The sequence below is a fragment of the Marmota flaviventris genome, chromosome 20 (assembly GCF_047511675.1).
Source record: "Marmota flaviventris isolate mMarFla1 chromosome 20, mMarFla1.hap1, whole genome shotgun sequence".
In the NCBI taxonomy this organism is placed as follows: Eukaryota; Metazoa; Chordata; class Mammalia; order Rodentia; family Sciuridae; genus Marmota; species Marmota flaviventris.
In genome coordinates this window covers 22,692,348-22,709,315 of record NC_092517.1, presented here as the reverse complement: position 1 = coordinate 22,709,315, position 16,968 = coordinate 22,692,348, and the positions used below count along the sequence as shown (strand labels likewise).

At 40.0% G+C, this 16,968-nt stretch overlaps 1 pseudogene; it reads left to right on the top strand.

The window, feature by feature from the left end:
- The first annotated feature begins 392 nt into the window (after positions 1-392).
- The window catches only part of LOC114079718 (arylsulfatase D-like), a 29,649-nt pseudogene continuing 13,073 nt past the window's right edge, over positions 393-16,968 (top strand).

Sequence of the window (16,968 nt, the reverse complement as noted above, 5' to 3'; positions counted from 1 at the left end):
ATGGCTGCTGAAAAAGACAGACTCAGTAACTAATTTCTTCCCAAAAAGGCAAGGCAAGGCTCTGACATCTCAAACAGGCTTCCATGAGACACATAAGAACTGCCACCAATTTTCTACTTTTTTTCCAGAACATAGAAGCTCAGTTAACACCTCCTAAGTCTTCCTGAAGCATAAATTAAATAAAGAAAAGTATTAAATAGAAAAGAAAACTATGAATGATGCTCATAATCATAAATGAAAAATTTAATCATAAATGCAAAAAAACTGTACAATTGAGTCATCACACTCCAGGTGTCTATGCAAATGATGTAAAAATTATTTCAGTGACTACAGCAGCCATATCCAGAACTGCCCAAAGCTGGATGCAAGGAAGATGCACCTTTCAATACTGAATGTACAAGCTGCAGTTTAACCACACAAATGAACATCACCCAGAAAATGAGCTCTGCTGCCTGGAAATATACAGCACCCTTAAAGGCAGACTGGTAAGTGAGAGAAGCCACTTTGAAATGGCCAAGTGCAGTAAGATTCCAAGTCAAGAACATTCTGGAAAAGAAAACATTATAGATGCACTAGCAGAACTGATGGGTGCCTGGGACTTAGGGAGCAGAGAGGGAGGAAGGAATGAGGAGGAGTGATGAACAGGTGGAACACAGGATTCCAGGAGCAGTGAAACTCTTCTGTATGACATTATCTTGTATACGACGTGACACACACAATCACATCACACAGACCAGGAACCCTAAGGTAAAGGATGAACTTTGGCTTATCCTAACATGTTGCTTCATCCATTCTCTTTATCAAATATTCAACACTGGTTTAGTAACTAACAAACACCCTACACCAATGCAGTATGTTGAAAACAGTGGAGACTATCAGCTGGAGAGAAGGGGTATTAGATACTATGTGTAATGGCACATTTAATTGTCACCTTGACTGGATTAAAAGATGCCAATGATTAATGAGCTTCTGGGTGTGTCCATGATTGTGTGTCTACAAATGATTGGCATATGGGATAGTGAGCCAAACTGGAGAACCTCCTTAAGCTAGGTAGCACCATCCAATAGGATGGTGTCTTGGGTGGAACAAAATTCTTCACTCTCCCAAAGTGGACTCTGCCAGTGATTCTCTAGTGAGTTTCCAGAATCTTTGGTCTGGACTAGGGCAGCACCATTGATCCCTCTTGTTCTGAGGCTTCAGCCTCTGGGACTCTGCAGCTACTACTTCTCAAGCTCTCCAGCCTGAAGATGGCCACTGTGGACATCCACTTTCGGGTCAAGTAGGCCAATCTAATGAATCCCCTTTGATAATCATACTTCCTCTTGATACTTTTCCTCTAAAGAACACTGACTAATGAAGTATGTAAGCCTAAAATTGCTTATAAAAACAAAGTTTACCTAATAAAGAAGTAAATAAACCTGAGTCCCTGGAGCAGAGAACATGGGACCTGGAGAAGGAGTAGCCCAGTCGGTGAGGAAGAAAAGCCTGTGAGATTGCAGAAGCCTGCCCTTCCCCTGCCTCTGCACCCTTATTGGACAATTCCCCCCAACCACCCTGATGGATGGCCTCCAGGCCCGCCTCTGTATAGTGACTGACAGCTAATATCATCCAATCACTGTTTGAAATTGGGTAGAGTGACAGATTCTTGGCCAAAGCCCTTTTCAGCTGGAGCTTCCTGGCTGTGCTGGGAGCTAATCCAGGTGAGAAGCCTTGGCTTAGCCTCTGGGACAGAGGTGACACCTGGCAATGAGCTAGGCTTCAGCCATAGAGTGCTTTCCAAGCATGGCCAGGCCCTGGGTTTAACCTCAACACAAAAACAAAGCACAGCTTCTCCAGGAGGCTGAGGCAGGAGGAGCCCAAGGTCAGGTCAGCACCTGCAAAGACTGAGATCCTCTCTTAAAATAAAATGAAAAGGGTGGGGACGGAGCTCAGAGGTCCGGGGCAAGCCCCATTGGGTTCATTCCCCAGTACCTTAAAAAGAAAGAATGATATTTTATTTTATATATATTATATATTTATACATATTGTCTATATAAAATATATATTATACATAATTTATAAAATATATATTGTATATTTTATATAATATATTCTATATATAAAATAGATATTTTATATAATATATTTTATACATATTTTATATATTATATATATATATATATATATATATATATATATATATATATATATATATATATTTCTCACACCAAGTACATCTAATCAGAATATTATATATATATATATATATATATATATATATACATATATATATTATATATATATATTATATATATAATATATATTATATATAATATATATAAAATATATATATATATATATATATATATATATATATATATATATATATATATATATATATATATATATATTTCCCCAAGCTGATGTGACCTCAAGCAACTTAGAAAGACACAGTCTCCAAATTTTTGAAACACTATTTAAAGATATCATATATATGACCCATATATAATATATAAAAATGAAAACAATTTGAAAACTATTTAGTAATTCTCATCACCTCCTGGCCTCTGTTGCTTTGAGGAGGTTCCTGAGCTATGAAAGGAAGCAATTGGGATTTGGCTCTGATGCTCAGGGTTCCATCCTCAACAGAAAGGGTGGGGGAGGAAGGAGGGTAATCCTCTAGGGCAGCAATGTGCTGTGGAAATAAAATGGGTGCTTTTTGTTTAGTGTAGATGTTCTACTTCGACAGTTAGGAAGTCTTCTGCAGAGATGTGACTCTGGTGATCCCAAAGGTCTGGTCAGGTGTTCACCCAAAACCAAACAGAAAAGGTTATGATGCAAAGCAGGAAATAAACTTTCACCAGGGCAGCTACACCAGGAAGACAAGGAAACCCTGTCCTTACCCTGTCTTCAGATGCTGACAAGGACTTTGAGATTTTATAGAAAGGGTAATCATAGGCATGTATGGATAGGGGAAATTGTATCTAGGATTTAGTATTATCTGTAGGATTTAAGCTTCAGGCATCTGTGGTCTTATAACATGTCTGTGAGCTCACACTCTCTTGCACCCTTGACGCATATCACTCTATTGCACAGACTGACCTCACTTCGTCAGGAGGAAGTCCCCCTCCAGTGTATTCTTTCCATGTCAAGATTTTCGAGAAACGCCACAAGCCCTAGGAAGCAACATACCCCCAGAAGCTGACCCATTGCTCTCAGCTTCCTGGGTTTTAACTGATAGTCAAACCAGAAAGAAACGAAAACCCTGCCCAAATGGGCCTATTAACCTTGCATATAAACCATAAAAAATTGCCACTTGGGGCCAATACTGCCTGTCATGTCTATCCCCCTCTTGGAAATTAAGTACAATTTTATTCTCTACTCTTAAGTTGGGCTTTGTGAAGTCTATCACATCCTGCTCACTGGCCCAAGTTCATTCTACCTAACAATATTGCCCAAGGCCAAGGGGGGCTATTGTGTAAAAAGTCATATTCCCACAGGTGTGGAAAAGTGGACACATAGCTGCCCAGGGCTGAGAATTGAATTACAGGTGCCTTTATTGTCCCCCATGGTAGAGATTGAATTGAGGGCAGGGGCACTTTGCCACTGAGCATCCCTTTTATTGTGGTTCAAAAAAGGTGGGTGTGAGCATAACTGTAATGGGCCTAAGAGAATAACTCCAGATGGTGACTCCAACCTACTACCAATCAAATGAAGAAATTGATAAATAAGAAGGTTAGACCAAGCATGGTTGTTCATGCTTGTAATCCCAGAGGCTGAGGAGGCCAAGACAGGAGGATTGCTAGTTTGAATCTAGCCATCAGCAAAAATGAGGTGCTAAGCAACTCAATGAGAGCCTTACTCTAAATAAAATACCAAACATGGATGGGTATGAGAATATAGTATTTTGCCTTAAATGTAGAATTGAGACATAAGAAAGGCAGCCTGAGGGCAAGTAGAGCAAAATGGAGAGTCACGTGTACAGCCTCAGACTGTGGATGTGGCAGATCCCGAGTCCATGCACCTGAACCACCCTGGACCCACAGGAGGTAGGGGAGGGGTCACCCTGACCAAGAGAGAAAAAAACAGTGTTGATTTAGGTAAAGTCAAAAGTGTCTAGGTCCAAGATGCACTCAATCCAAGAAGACTTTCCTGGCACAAAAGGACAAAAGGAGTTGGGGACAACTAATGGTGTATTGCTTTATATACAAATATGTGGGGGTTTTGATACCAGGGATTTAACTGAGCGCTGCCTAAGCACTGAGCCAAACTTCCAGCTCTTTTTTACTTTTACACAGGGTCTGACTAAGTTGCTTAGGGCCTCACTAAGCTGCAGAGGCTGGCTTCCAACTTGCAGTTTTCCTGCATTAACCTCCCAAACCACTGGGATTTCAGGCATGTGCCACTCTGCCAGGCAGCATACTTCTTTAAACAGTCCAGTGAGACACAGTGAAACTCAGGTGAAGATCTGGAAGTTGGTGCACCCCATAGTACTTTGCCAAAGAGGAACTGGGGTGGGAAGTGGGGACGTTTTGAACCAGAGGGTAGAATGCTGACTGCAACCTGCCTGCTCAACCAGATGTTCCATCCTGAAAGACTGTCAGCAAAAGCTGTACTTTTTCTGTACCTGTGCCTCTTAGTCTTTTAGGGGACACACACAAGAATGATGGGAACAGACGGTTAAGAGAATAATCCTGTAAAATGGGCCCGCCGTGCTGACCTGCACGTGCATTCTTTTCTAAAAAGCAATTTACCTGCAACTCTGCCTGGCCTAAGTGGACAGGAGATATCACATTCCACAGCAAACTACCTGTGATCTGCATAAGAAATGCAGGCAGGAAACCCCCTAAGAGGAACCCAAGTGACTATGCAGGGACAGATTTTGTGACTCTTTCCACAGACCAGATTTTGGAAGAAAGGATAATTCTTTGGATAAGAATCCAGTTAGAATGGCTCAGCATGGGCCAAGGTGATATAGAGTTGCCATGACAGTCGAGACTTGAAAGTATGATGTCACCCTGCTGTCAAAAGTCAAAAAGTGTACCTGGGCAGGAGTCTCTGGCAACCTCCCAGGGACTCCAAAAAAACTAGAGTGCAGAAGAGGCACACGGCCCCTCTGCTTTCTGAGAGGACCCACTCTCACCCTTGAGAATGCCCCCTTCCCCTTCAAGAAGTTCATGCCTGTTACAGGGCGACATGTCTGAAAACTTTCTGATGTGATTGCAAGAATCAAGGGTTCAAGGGGGTCTTTTCACTGCCTCAGTTTCTCAGGAGGTCCCAGCTCTATAATGAGTTCATTCTCTTAAAAAAAAATCAGAAACCTTCATTAACAAATAGCAAAACAAACAAACAAAAATAGATCAGTAACCTGCTAGAGCAGCCTCCGCAATTTAGCTTCACTCTGTCTCAAAATAAAACTTGCAATAGAGATGTAGTTCAGGGCATGTAGTTCAGAGGGCCAGGCATGGTGGTGCACACTTCAAGTCACAGCAGCTTGTGAGGCTGAGGCAGGAGGACCATGAGTTCAAAGCCAGCCTCAGTCATAGTGAGGTCATAAGCAATTTGGTGAGACCCTTTCTCTAAATAAAATACAAAATAGGGCTGGGAATGGGGCTCAGTGGATGAGTGCCCCTGTGTTCAATCCCCAGTCCCCACCCCCTCAAAAAAGACATAATAGTATGTAAAAGGGCAGAAATAAATCTAATGATATCAACAGTGACATTATATGGGAATTGACTGAGCAATCCTATCCAAAGGTAGAGGTCATCAGAAAAAAAATAAAATAAAAACAATGTCCAATTCTACGCACCTGAGACCCAGATCAGGAAATGCAATGAGCAAACTAGTCCCATCTTTGCCCCAGATCTCCCTCCTGGCTGCCTGAGTGAATGCAGGTTGGGGATCTGGCTTCCAACAAGACTCTGATCAGGAAGGGGAGACCCACAGAGGTATGGGGAAGCCCTGCTAGAGACCAGGTTCCCCTTGGTCAGGATAGCCACAAAGGGCTTGGGGTTTGAGGCGGGCTTCTTCTTCTTGAAGGGCCAAGCCAACAGTCTACCAAGTGCTCCCTGGGAAGGGGGATTTAAAATTTGAAACTCTCCTGCCCACCCCTGGGGAGAAAAGTAAGAGAAGAGTCCTGCCACTCCCCTGTTTTGGATGGTTTCAAAGTGAAGGGGGGCTGCCTTGGTGTGGGTGAAGCTCACACTACATACAGGCTTGAAGAATCAGAAAGCTGTACAGGGACCATGGCTGCATCACTGGCTGCTGGTTCCTCACACTAAAACACTCAGGGTCACTCCAGGGGAACTGGGTGCACGAAATAACCACACAAGAGACACAGATACCTTTTTCTTTGGGTTCTGTGATGTCTCCTCTGACCTTAAGTGTTCACAGAAAGAGAGAGAGAGAGGGAGGGAGAGAGAGAGAGAGAGAGAGAGAGAGAGAGAGAGAGAGAGAGAGAGTTTCAAGGGTTGATGTAGTGATCAGTCAGAGCCTCTTGCTTCAGGACTGGAAGGTGGGGGGTCATTCGGAGTGGCTCCCCACATATTTCCTCTTCCTTAATATTTTAAGGCGATTGGGAAATTGTATCTTTCAGTCACTGGATTCTTGGTCCGAGGTCATCATGATCTACCATTGAAACACAAAAGCATTAGTAGAAAACATACTATCTCTGGGACATAACCAACTTGGAAGATCCAGGTTATTATTATTATTATTATTATTATTATTATTATTATTATTATTATTATCATTATTCTGCCAAACACTCATCAGAAGATTCTTCATCTTTTCTCCATTTTATTGGGAAGCCTTGCACTTGGCAATGGTAACATAGACATTTTCATTTGGCATGGCGCTTCAGCCTCTCCACAAACCACAGAGCAGAGGGCTCAGTCACAATATTTATTACAGTGGCCTTTTAGAGCATTTCAACTCAGTTCTAATTTTTCCATCAGCATTTATCTGACTATGAAAGCTCTTGGAAGTAATTTAAATCCAACATTAAGAAAATCCATGTGTTGTAAGTTTGAAACACAGCCATAAAGACTGTATCATAGAAGCAAAGAATGATATTTAAAGTGGTCACTTCAAAGATCCTGAGACCAGGAGCTGGCCTAGATCTGGTTAACTGGCATGCACCTGTTTCAGACCTGAACCTTAACTTCAGCAGAGTGTAGCTCTGAAATATCAGCTGGTAATAACTAAGATGAGTTGTATTCATACAGGCTACATGATAGTCATCATCCTTTCTCTTAATTCTCACATTTAAGGATTATATTAGGTCTGTCACTGATGTAGATATTCTGAAGGCAGAAGACAAACATCCTAACATCCTTTTGGGTGCCATCTCACTGAGGGTTAGGGTATTACCAATAAAACTTCCAGGTGACAGGCATCCTCCTGTAACTGTTCTTGTCCATTCTAGGAGACCAGCCTAAAATGCATCCACTATTTCTAGGAGACCAGCCTAAAATGCATCCACTATTTCTAGGAGACCAGCCTAAAATGCATCCACTATTTCTAGGAGATCAGGTTAAATGCATCCACTATTTCTAGACCTCTTGTGTGGTACTGACTAGACATTTGCATAATACTTAGGAATACTCAGGACTGATACTTAGGAAACGTGCCAATTTCTATTGTAGAATGATCAGGGCAAACCTACATTGGTGGATACCTTATATAAATAACTGGCCTGTATAGAAAAATTCTATTTCAACAATCTTTCTCTTTGGACAATGGTCCAGATAAGGAGTCTTAATTTCCAAGGACCAGCATGATTGTATGGTTTAGGTTTCTTGTATGGTGTCTATTCCTCAAATAGAATCCCAGACAACCTGTTTGCCATAGGATCAACATATAAATGACCACTACAGTCAGTAGGATTAATCTAGTTTCATGGGTGGACTTTCCAGTCCACACTACAATGTACATTAAAAATGGATCTGAGGGCTGGGGTTGTGGCTCATTGGTGGAGTGCTCGCCCAGCACATGTGAGGCCCCCGGTTTGATCCTCAGCACCACATGAAAAAAATAAACAAAATAAAGGTATTGTTTCCATCTACAAGTAAAAAAACAGATTTTAAAAAATAGATCTGAAAATGGGTCCATAGAAGTCTCTTCATAATTTTTGCTTACCTGACAAGCTCATGAAGCTGCATGGTTGTAAACTCTTCAGTTGGAAGATTTACGTCCTATGTCAGGTTTTTCAGTCATTTCCATGATGACAGGTTTAAATTCTATCTTTTCAAATATGATTTAATTTACTGAATCATGTCAGCAGCAGTGAACGTGATTCAGTAAATTCAACAGCAGTCTCACTTTTTTTTGGTGGTAATGGAGATTGAACCCAGGGCCTTGTGCATGTGAGCAAAACACCCTAACAACTGAGCTATATCCCCTGAGATACTCAATATTACTATTAAGAAAAAAATTAAATATTTTGTAAGATCTAGTGTGTGCCTCTGGGGTCCTGTGTTCCCCCTTTTCTTTATTTAATAAAATTGAGTAAAGACTTGGCATAAGCCATAGTATCATCAGTTTAAGTTATGGATAGTAGTACAAGTATTTAAATGATCAGATTTACCTTGTATTGATTATTGTAATTTCCCAATATATATATACTAGTTGATCCATCCTAACAATTTAAAAGGAATCCTCAATCTCTTTCTGAGAGAAGGTCTCAAAATATCTTCATGTCTCAGAATATTATCCTTTAAATAGGTGTCTCTTGAGTGTCTTTTAAAAAATGTCATTAAGCATTATATAAATCTTACCATATTTTTATGGATAATAGGTCCAGTCAGAGAACTTCTATAATGTCCATGAATTTTCAACAAGGTTTGCAACTTTTATTGCTCAAAACTAACACACAACTTTAATTTGGAGAACCTCAGTCCTAATAAAATTCCCAGATCTCAAAATGATTCAACAAACAAAATATGCAAGAATGGACAGTCTTTGAATCAATCAAATTTAGTCTCCAAGGAGAATTGTAAAAATTAGAATCTAAGTCAACAGTTTAATGTATTTAGTGTTTAATCAAGGATGTGAATTTATTCACCAAAATTAATCCTTGCCTTAAACAATAAGAATCATTAGGCAATAAAGACCTTGCTTAAAGGAATTAAACTTAATATTTTAATAGGTCTTTGTCATGTCAAAATATGAACAAAAATATTAGCTCAGTATCAGCATAGAGAGTAAAATCAGGGAAATGGCCTGAAATATCCTTGAATTAATCAATTAAAACTTTTAGTCTGTCCAGTACATATAATTTGTTTTTTACATTTCTATATTATCTGTCTAATTAATAATATAAAAATATTTCTATTTAGGAAAATATTTTTATCATAAAAATCTAGAATATAAAGATCTTGGTTTACCCAAAGATGATTTCTTTCTTCTTAGGACCTCCAATGTGTGCTTATCCTCTGTTGAAATTTATTTTAGAGTTTTTCCTGGTTACACTTTGAAATCATTTCTGAAAATAATTTCTGAAAAATAATTATCTTTGTACCTTGTTAAAAAGAAATATCAATGAGGGCTGGGGTTGGGGCTCAGTGGTAGCCCGCTTGCCTGGCATGCATGAGGTACTGGGTTTGATTCTTGGCACCGCATACACATAAATAAAAAAAAAAAGTAAAAGCCCATCAACAACTTAAAAAAATATTTTTTTAAAAAGAAAAGAAATATCAATGAAAACATAGTTAAAGTCCTTGGATATTTCAGTAGATAAGGGCATAACCTATAATTAATACAGTAGAATTGATTAACTTTATGTAACCACGTGGTTCTTAAGATATTTTGGATCCATTTCAATTTGTTTTTAACTAGGAGTGCACGCTTGCATGTGATGTCACGTGATGTAGCTGATGATCCTTGTGTATACATTTATTTCTTTCTTGTAATTATATAGTCAGGAATAAGAAGAAGGATTTTGGGGGCCATCCCAGGAACATTGATGGCTTTGTTTCTGTGATAAGCAAATGCATCCCCGAGTTACAGCCATCTGATCTGGTAGGAGGTTCAGGAAACACACACACACACACACACACACACACACACACACAGAGAGACACAGGCTGAATCCTTTTATTGAGGAGAAGCCATTCAAATGAGGCCAGGGGTCAGGTTTCAGGGGGCTGAGTGTAGCTTCCTGATGTCTGCTGTCAGAAGGTTGACTGATATCTAGGAAGGCCACACCCAAGGGCCAAGCAAGAGAAGGGGACACACAAAGGTAGTTTCCATGGAACATTTTAACCCAAATGGGGCAAAGGAGTAGGATTACAGAAGAATAGGTGAGTGTGGCTCCACCCCATGGGTGATGCGTCTACATCTGAAGACATGCCTTTGATTTCATGAGCTGGGACACTGCCCATGTGATTGGTCAGAGCCTCTTGCTTCAGGACTTTGCAAGGCGTGGGTCATTCAGAGTGACTCCCCACAAATGGCCCCTGTGATGAGTGGGTCTCACAAGATGCTTGGTTTCAGCTTTGGAGTTGTTCTGTATCCTCACTTGCAGTGAAAGCATGAATGAGATTCAGACCCCATCATTCCTCCTCCAATTAAAAAATCCTGCAGGAGAAGGGTGAAGTGTGTGGGAAGGGCGCCCCTGCCGGGCTCTTGCAGGAACACACGGCTGCAGAGTAGTTCTTAGGGTCCATGTTAGCCTCAGATTGTGTCACCTGAGCAGCAAGTGGAGACATACTCTAAGATCCCCCAGATTTCGGAGATGGGGGTATGTGAACGTCTAGAGCGTTCGGGTCCCTGGGTAAGTGTCGCGAAATAACCAGGACACAGGGGATGCAGAGCAAAGGCAGCAACTGCAACTGCATGCTGAGGTTTATTTGCAAGTTCCTTTTATCTACTTCTTCTAACAAAGCAAGCAATTCTTCAATATCACGTTACCCACATTGCCCAAATATCATGCCTCAGCGGATACACAGAGCTAAATTCAGATCGTTCCTGTTTATTTGATAAGTACCCTCTTAAAGTTCTTTGTAGACATTATCTAATCCCCTGAGGATGCATTTGTTTCTTTAGAATGTACTGTTCCCAGGATAAGTATGCAGGAAGCTTCTTCCTCTTGGCCAAACCATGCAGAACTTGTGACTTGCGATAAGGGGAAGATAACTTTTCCTCCTCCTAACTGAGGTTTGCCTCAGCTGACCTAAATCACAACCACAGCTCTTGCAAAATGTCAGGCCTGAGGGAGCTAAACTCTGCACACTCAAACCCCAACAGGGGTATTTGCACAGAGCGTATCAATAACCTTTGGAAAAAACTGGTGAGTTAAAATAACACTGCAGAAACTCTGTTCTCATCCAGGACAGGGGCAGCCTTACTGTAGGATCATCCACATGCTCATGACCGAAGGTTGACAATTGTCATTTTGAACTCCATCCTCAGGGAACACCATCAAACCAACAGCCATATTCAGCATTTCACGATTCTGAAAACTCATTTTTAATTGATCAACTGCCATTTAATTATGAACTCACTAGAGTTTGCTATAATCTAGACACTAGAAAGAAACTAATCAAATATGTAATGTGAAATAGTGTCTCCCTGATCAACAGCTTTTTTTTAAAAAAAGTATTTTCACATTAGAATTATTTGTATAATTATAACTTAAAACATTCATTAGTAAAATAATGTTATATTGATGTATGCCTAGATTTTGGAATGCTTAAATCTAGAGACTGTTTTCACATTCTTCCAAACCAACATTGGCAACTTAGTGAGACCTGAAGCAACTCAGTGAGATCCTGTCACTAAATAAAATATAAAGAAGAGCTGGTCATGTGGATCAGTGGTTAAGTGCCCATAGTTCAATCCTCCATACCAAGAAAATAAAATAAAAAAAAAAATTAAAAGTGGTTTCTGATTGTACCTTCAGTATAATTCTAAGACATCTCTCCTCTCTCAAGATCACCAAAATGCCCTCTTGTTTTCTGCCCTGATAATTCGAGTAATTTCAGTATATGCATTTCTGTGTGTTCCATGACACTAGAGTATATTTTGGTACATTTTACATACATGGAGTGTAACTTATTCTGATTAGGATCCCAGTCTTTTAGTTGTACATGATGTGGAATTACCCTGGTCTGTAGTTATATATGAACATAAAAATGTGTCCCATTCAGTTTACTCTCTTTCCTATACCATTCCCCTCCCTTCCCATAATTTCCCTTTATCTAATCCAATAGACTTTTTTTCCCTCCTCAACCTCCCTGTGTGTGTGTGTGTGTGTGTGTGTGTGTGTGTGTGTGTGTGTATCACATTTTCTTTATCCATTCATCTGTTGAAGGGCAAGTAGGCTGATTGCATAGTTGAGCTATTGTGAATTGAATTGCTAGAAACATTTTTGTGGCTGAGTCACTGTAGTGTGCTGATTTTTAAGTCCTTTGGATATAAATTGAGAAGTCAGATGGCTGGGTCAAATGGTGGTTCCATTTCAAGTTTTCTAAGGAATCTCCATACTGCTTTCTAGAGTGGTTGCACCAATCTGCAGTCCCACCAACAATGGGTGAGTGAACCTTTTCCCCACCTACTCGCCAATATTTAATGATACTTGTATTCCTGAGAATTGCCCTCCTGACTGGAGTGAGAGGGAATGTTGGGTTGTTTTAACTTGCATTTCTCTAATTGGTAGAGATATTGAACTTTTTTTTTCATGTATTTGTTAACCATGGGTGACTCTATGTTTAGTATGTGACTGGTGCTGCGGCTCCAGCTTCATCATTCTGCAGGAGAACTTTTGAATTTTCTAGAATCATTTTAGAAACACTTCTATCCTCATTGAAGTTCTTAATCCATTTAATATAATGAATTGTTCACCATTGTGTGCATCATTCCATCTTCAAATACTCCCATAGGTTTATAAGAATCCAATCTCAGGCTAGAACTTTTTGGTTTGTTCACTGAAGTTTTTCAGTAAGAATTGATGTCAGTGTGCTGAACCACAGAGTTTTGTCATGTATTTGAAAGAGTGGGTCATAGTTTTGGTTTTCTTCACAAATTGATGTGGGTTTAAGGGAACTTGTCAATTTCTCTCCAAGTGTGGAGAATACACTGAATCCTTATGTCAATTTGGGGTGTACTGTATTCTTTTACTTTTTGGAAATTTAAAAATATATTTATAAAAATTTATTTAACTTTTACAAAACAATTATAGAATTCACAAAGATTTAACAAAATTCAAGCTTTATTGAAGTTTATTACAATAATCTTTCCTAGACTTGTTAGGCTCGAATTCGGGACCCCCAAAAGACCACCAGAGACCAAGATCCATGTAAGCAGCAAAGAGGTGTTTATTGGGAGCTAGCTCGGTCCTCCATGTGCACCCAGCAACTGGTGATGCAGAGAGGCCCCTAGCCCAGGGTTTGCAGCAGTTTTATCCACTCTCTGGGGAAGGCAGGGACTTCACATACATCATAGCATCTCTTGGCAAATCATCACACACCGCAGGGAAAAATAATAAAATAACTCTAAAACATGATTAGCACATTCACTGGTGGGAACAAGTTGGGTAAGGGTGATTGATTATTACAGAGGGGAATTCATTTCAACTGGTTGGTTTAGGCCAAGAGGGGTGTACATGCTGAACTACATGGTTTCCCAACATGTTATCAACCACCATAAACTATAGAGAGCGTCATCTGGCATCCCAGGTATTTTCCCTGTCTCATGCTGATTGGTGGCTGCTAGGGGGTTGCTATGGGTCCCCACCTAGACTGAGTCAGGGACACCTGGCACAGCAGATCTCTCCTGTTATTTGCAGACAAACAACTCAGCAGGGTGGGTTTATGCCTAGGAGTGCTCTGTGGGTCTTTTCAAGGATAAGGGTCATGCCCCTTCCTTGGACAGGCTTTGCTCTGAGGTACAGGCTGGTCTTTCAGACTCAATGGCATTTTGTAACAAAGGTCGGAGGATCTCTGATCTCTGTGCCCTTCAACAGATGAATGGATAAAGAAATTTTGGTATAGATACAGAATGGAATACTATGCAGCCTAAAAGAAGAATGAAATGATGGCATTTACCAGCAAATAGATGGAAATGGAGAATATTATGCTAAGCGAAATAAGCCAGTCCCAAGAAATCAGAGGCCAGATGTCTTCTCAGATATGCAGATCTAATTCACAATAAGGGTGAGGTTCTTGGGAAGAACAGAAGAACTTTGGATTAGACAGAGGGAAGTGAAAAAAGGGGAGGGGTTATGGAGGTAGATTGAAAGTAAAATAAATCAGATGTCTTTACCCTCTGTACATATCTGACTTCATGACCAGTGAAACTCTATATCATGTGCAACCAGAAGAATGAGGAGGTATAATCCACCTATGTAGAATGTGACCAAATGCATTCTGCTGTCCTGTGTAACTAATTAGAATCCATAAAAAATCTTATCAAAAGTTCATTGTACATTTTTTGTATAAAAACAGTATCAAGTACTTGGGAAATAATTCCCAAGTATTTAAGTGAAATCATGAAGATTCATAGAAGGTCATTTAGCAAGCAGAAAGCAGTTAAGATTATAATGTGAGTCTTGAATCAATCATCACTCCTAGCAAATTAAATGTAGAAAACAATAATAAGAGAAAGAAAATAATTCAGAATCCCAGTAGGAAATAGGAGTCACATCCTGAATGTGAACTTGGACTCTGGGAGTTCAGCTGTCCGTCAAAGCACTTCCTCACTCTGCCCAGCCACAGGGTGCATTTGTGAATGGGCTGGAAACTCTTCCTATTTTCTGTGTTCCCTGCCCCAGGATTTCTGCTGAATGCTGTGACTAAACATTTAACCACTTGTCCTCAAATTCCACTTCAGACCTATTTCTGAAGAAAACGTTTCTCCTCACACATGAAGAATGATACAAACATTTCAATGGCTTAAATATGTTTGATTACCCCCACACTCAAATCTCACTGCCTTACTAACCCGTGTCCAATGAACAAGTCACTTTCTGTGTTCTTTTAAACTTCTTGACTCTTTTTCAAGCACATGTACCTCTTCCTTGCTCCTCTTCATCCTCACATTGTAGGAAACTCTGTGGAGACTTGGGACAGTCTCCCTTCACCTGTGGGCTAAGGCCAATGATTTGCTCTTATTCATGAGGGGTGTCTCTGGGACCTGGACCAAGGAGGCCTCATCAGTGACACAAAACAGCCCTGGGCCCAGGTTGAGGAGTGAGGTTCAGCAAGATATTGAAATGTTTTCAAGACATGTCAAGGGGCGACATGGTACACAGAGAAACAAACATATTCACTGAGATTGTCTCAGTCTATTATTCTGTCCCTATTTTTTATTTTTTTATTTTTTTTTAGGTGTAGTCCGCCACAATACCTTTATTTAATTTTTATTTATTTTTATGTGTTGCTGAAGGACAGCAGGTTGCAAGTTCTGAGCAGCCTTCAAAAGGAATCTGCTGCCCTTGGGCGGGGGGCTTTATTATTATATCATTTTTGTAGATATCTTTCCAGGTAGTTAATAGTCTCAAAGCCCAAAACTTATTTGATGTCCATACTTTTCACGAGTCACAATCTTTTCTGACATATTGATTACCTAAGATATATTGAGGACATGATTTAGAATATTTTCCTGTAACCTTTGTCAATCATGATTAAACTTTTACATTTTCACCTTAATCACTAGGTGCACACTGTTGTGGGGCAGGTCACTCAGAAAACACACCAAGTCCCAGTTCTGTCCAAATGGACAGAATTTAGCTGGGCAGCCAGGGACAGCTCCCTGCAGGACCCATAACTGTCTCTGCAAGGAACAGACCCAAGCCTGAGCATGGGAGAATAATTTCTTACATGATATGAAGTCTCAGGGTAAAATGGAGTCTGTTTGGTCATTGCCCATATAACCTGGCCCACAACACTATACTACACAACTCGACTACATGTCTCCTGGTCTATTATTAACTTTTAATTTTAAATAATACATATAATGATTTCATTAACCTTTAACTTTAAAGCACATCTATAATTATTAATAAGCTTTCTTACTTTTAATCTAAAGTCCCAGTAAAACACACTTAAAATAGTGAAAGCCTATTATTCCGAAGTGACTCTAAAATATACCTATATTAATTTTACATTATTTATTTTTAATTTCCAAAGTAATTTCCTTTTTTTCATATGACCTATTTAACTGTTTTCTTAAAGTTTCCTTGACCCTTGGTCAAAGCCCACCAAATCTTGTGTCTTTTTAATCTTTTAACTAAAGGGCAGGTTCTTCACCTCAACCCATTTTCCATAAATATTAACTATGTGTTTTCCACTTTCATCACGAATTCCTGTGTGAGGCAAAGGAGGGGGTGTTAATGGGAGGAATGTATTTTTATGTGCCTTTTGTCCTCGAGGGGAATACTATAATCTTCCTTTAATTAAGCAAGCTACATAGGGTGGTCCTTGTACACTTGGCACAGCGATTGTTTTTCTGTAACTAGGCTTTTGCACAGGTTGTGGCTTTAGAAGGGAGGGGGACATTAGTGCACATTGTTAACCCTGGGATAAACATTTCTTGTGGATTAGGCTTTTCTTGGGAACTTTGATTGGTAATCTCTTCCCTGAGAATTTCTTAAGGAATAACACTATTGTTTGTATCCTGAGAGATATTGAAACACACCTTGGGGCCTGTCTCAATTCTGTCCTCGGTCTCATTCTGGGAATTTTCCCGCATTCTCAGAGAACACGTACTTTAATTATTGATTGAAGGATGCCCTGTTCTCCCTATCATGAGGATCATAAACCAAACACTTAACATTCCCCATGGTTTCGGTTTCCAGATGGTGTGGCCCTGCCACAGCATCCCCAACACTGGGACCCTGTCAGACAACAGATGACAGGAACCCATTCACCAACTCCTGATTGTGAAAAGCCCCAGGAAAAAAAAAAAAAAGATAAATTTAATTAAAAAAAAAAGAACTGGGAAGTAGCTTCAGCAGAACCCAACATGCCTGCTCTGTACTGAACAGGTGAT